We start from the raw sequence: 4,559 nt of genomic DNA, 5'->3' as shown, positions 1-4,559 counted from the left end.
CAATTTCTCCCTTTTTGATTATTTAGAATAAATATTCAAAACTTGTAATCGTTGGCCGGTTTAAAATTAACTTACTTAATTTTTCTAACACAAGCTCAAAGAGAAAGTTCAATCACTAACCGAAGAAAACGAAAGAGAAAAATACGCCATGGATGCCTGGAAGAAATCCAGTGAAGCGGTGAGCCAGATGTTTACTTATCAAAGACATCCCAAATGCATGTTTGGGCTCGGCTAGAAGGGTAGTAAATCGGCTAACCGGAAATCTTCCAATATGATGAAACTCAACAAAGGCAATCTTCCATTCGTAAGATTTGTCAAGAGCTCCTCACCATACAAAGAGGCAGACCATGATTTAAAATCAGACAAGGAAATTAAATATGTAAGTCCAACTAACTCGGATAAGTAGCTTCATCTTGAGAGAAGGAAAGTCAATCGGCCATTAAAGAAGCAAACCGACACATGCGCATATAGAACTAACCGACAATCACCACCACGACACAATGAGGTATTTTCAAGCAGACAGGGAGATGTTAAGACGAATACCGATAAAATAATTAGAACTAACACTGGGGAAGTCATCCGACTTATTAAAGTATGGATGCCCAAAGGACTAATCAATCAAGGACCCAAGTAAATGTGGGTACCAAATCGATGTAAATATGTATTTTTTGCAAGTAAGGAGGAGCAAGCAGTTAAGAAACTCATAATAGTATCTGGACAGCGGGTGTTCCAGACATATGACCGGAAACATGGGACTACTAACCGATATCAAGCATGAAACCGGAGCAATGATTACTTTCGACGACAATTCTAAAGGTAGAGCCGTGAGCAAGGGTAAGATTGTCCATGGCAACCTGACCATAAACAATGTACTGTTAGTTGAAAATTTGCATTTTAATTTGTTAAGCATCAGTCAAGTGTGACATAGGATATACAGTTGAGTTTCATAAGCATGTATGTTTAGTTAAAAACTCTCAAGGTGGTAATATTCTATTAACAGGAAACCGGCTAGGAAATATTTACAAAGTAGATTGGAAAACCGAAATTGAAAACCCAGTTTGCATGATGGCTAGGAATGATCCGAATTGGCTCTGGCACAAACGGCTAAACCATTTAAACTTCAAGACGATAAATTTCATATGCTCTAAAGAATTAGTTCATGGTTTCCTAAATATAAAATTCGCAAAAGATAAAGTCTGCGCTTCTTGTTAAATGGGAAACAAATAAAATCATCATTTAAAAACATCGTAAATTATCAATCTAATCGATGTTTTGAACTACTTCACATGGACTTATTTGAACCGGTTAGGGTCACCAACCTAGGCGGCATGCATTATACGATGGTTGTTATTGATGATTATTCTAGATTTACTTGGGTAACATTCTTGACATCCAAAAAAAAGTCAAGCCACACCGAATTTGATCAAATTGCTTATAAGACTACAAAATGAGAAATCAATCCGAATAAACAGAATTAGAAGTGACAGAGGAACCGAATTTATTAATAGTACATTAACTACTTTTATTGAGGATTCCAGTATTAGGCACGATTTGTCGAGTACTAGAACACCTCAACAAAACGGACTAGCTGAGAGAAGAAACTGAACTCTCAAGGAAGCCGCAAGGTCCATGATAGCCGATTCGGGTGTTGCTCAAAAATTTTGGGCCGAGGCTATCAACACAACATGTTATACACAAAATCGTTCTTTAATAACAAAACGGCTAACCAAAACATCATTTGAAATATACCATGACAGAGTTCCAATATCTGGTATTTTAGGATCTTTGGCTGTAAGTGTTACATTCACATCAATGGAAAAAAGTATTTAACTACTTTTGACGCCAAATCAGATGAAGGAATAATGTTGGGTTACTCAGCCGTTAGTAAGGCATATAGAGTATATAATACTAGGACCTTAAATGTTTAAGAATCATCGTATGTTGTTTTTGATGAATTTATTGAACGTAATACTGCATCACCCTTTGATCTACACAACAGAATGGAAAATTTCAATATTCATTCTGATGATAAGATGAAGATGAAGTTCCGGTGTATAGAAGGTTTGTCCATGATCAACCGGTTAATGCTGAAATTCAGCCTGATCAAGCTGCTATACAGTAGTTGATACCTCAATATCCACTGAGGAAATCGATCGGTCTGACTCAGTTCAGCCTACCGATCCGTTTAACTTGATTAGACAACCGATCCCTTAGGAGACATAACCGAACCGAATTTTAAAAGGAATAGAGATCATCCTTTAGAGCTTATAATAGGTAATCCCTCATCACTCATCCGAACTAGGCATCAATTATTGGAAGAATATGAAAACTCGGCTTTCATATCACAAATTGAGCCGAAAAAAGTGGATGAAGCATTGTAAACAAGAAGAAGGCACTGACTTCGAAGAATCATTTGCTCATGTGGCTAGACTTGAAATATTAGAATATTTCTTGCCTTTGTTGCCTTCAAAATTTCAAAGTTTTTCAAATGGATGTTAAAAGTGCCTTCTTAAACGGTGAACTGAGTGAAGAAGTATATGTTGAACAACCACCCGGATTTAAGAAACTAGAATTGATAAGTCATGTATATTGGCTGGACAAGGCCCTTTACGGTTTGAAACAAGCTCTTAGAGCTTGGTATGATACTTTTATTAAATTACTGTTTGATCACAAATTTATAATAGGATCGGTAGACAAAACCTTATTTAAATTTGAGAAAAAGGAACACCTTTTACTTGTTCAAATTTACGTGGATGACATAATTTTCGGATCAACCGATCAAAAATTGTGTAATAAATTTTCAAAAATGATGACCGATAGATTTGAAATGAGTATAATGGGGGAATTGAGTTTCTTTCTAGGTCTCCAGGTTCGGCAGATCGAAACAGGAACCTTCATCAACCAATCCAAATATATAATCGAACTCTTGAAGAAATTTGGAATGAATACATGCGCCGAAGTGGATACTCCAATGAGCTCATCTGTTAAACTGGATAAGGAAGAAGATGGACAAGACGTAGATATCACGTCCTACCAAGGAATCATCGTCTCTCTTCTATATCTAACAGCTAGCCGACCGGACATTCTGTTCGCGGTTGGCGTTTGCGAAAGATTCCAAGCAAATCCGAAATTATCTCACTTTACCACTGCCAAAAGAATATTAAAATACCTAAAAGGCACTCACGATGTGGGACTGTGTTATCCGAAGGATTCCAGTTTCAATCTAATAAGCTACTCTGATACAGACTATGCAGGCTGCAAGATAGACCGAAAAAGTACAAGCGGCACATGCCAATTCTTGGGAGACCGATTTGTCTCCTGGTACAGTATGAAATAAACTTCATTTGCAACTTCAACCGTAGAGGTAGAGTACATGGCTGCCGGAAGTTGCTATGCTCAACTCCTCTGGATTCAAAAGCAACTAAAGGATTTCAGAATAATTGCTGAAGAATCTCCGATCTTCTATGACAACACCAGTACTATAGCAATCACATACAATTCGGTGTTGCACTCAAGAACAAAACACATTGACATAAGACATCACTTCATTCGGGAACATGTTCAACAAAAGCACATCCGGCTGGAATATGTCTCAACTGAACAACAAGTGGCCGACATCTTCACCAAGCCACTACAGGAAGCTAAGATTTCTTTCTTTCGAAACATCCTAGGACTTGCGGATAGCAAGCAAATCCTTCCGTAAATGCATTTGCATATTTCATAAACATATTCATGAAAAATTGGGGCATGAGTTCAGGGAGAAGCTCACGCTTCTCAAACCATGTTATGTGAACTCCCTCTTTCGGAAATCCGACTCAGCTACCATAATGGGAAATTAAACGATCAAGTATGCTAACCGGACAGATGTCTCCGGTTAAGCCTGATAAAACCACTCCATCAAATTGTCTGTGCATGAATTGAACGGTTCAAATGACTTAGATAAGATAGATGGCTTACTCCTCAAACCTGAATAAATATCGCCTAGACGTGATATCTCATCACACCGGAATAAGCTATCTCAATAAACAAGTCGTGGAAAACCAACTAATAAATCACATTGATGATTACCCTATGTTATAAAAACAGTCTAAAACTCAATCAAGGTGAAGAGGCGTGTCTATCACTGAAAGAGGAAGACTAACATTTCTTCCATATACTTTAAGCTATAATGGATATCTTTTTCCATCATTACTTTCTCATTAGAAATAACCATTATACATTTAAACAAGTTAACTCTTCCATAATTACAAAGATGACATCACACTAAACACGCTAACCATTCTCTGGCTATTTAAGCAGCACATCTAATCTTATCTCAAAACACTAGTCATCACAAGAACACATCTAAGTAAAAATTATCAAGAAAAATGTCTTCCTTTCTCTCTAAGAAAGTTCTTCTAACCGATTTTGAATCGGTTTCTCATTCCGAGGACAATGATGTCCAATGCATCTTTTGAGCTCTCGAGAGCTCCGGTCTTAGGAGATTCTTGGAAAACCGCTATGCTATTGACTACACCGTAGTAATAAGTTCTTCGAAACCGCATGGGTGATACACCGAG

The sequence above is a fragment of the Impatiens glandulifera genome, chromosome 4 (assembly GCF_907164915.1).
Source record: "Impatiens glandulifera chromosome 4, dImpGla2.1, whole genome shotgun sequence".
Lineage (NCBI taxonomy): Eukaryota > Viridiplantae > Streptophyta > Magnoliopsida > Ericales > Balsaminaceae > Impatiens > Impatiens glandulifera.
Note: the sequence above shows the minus strand (reverse complement) of the source record.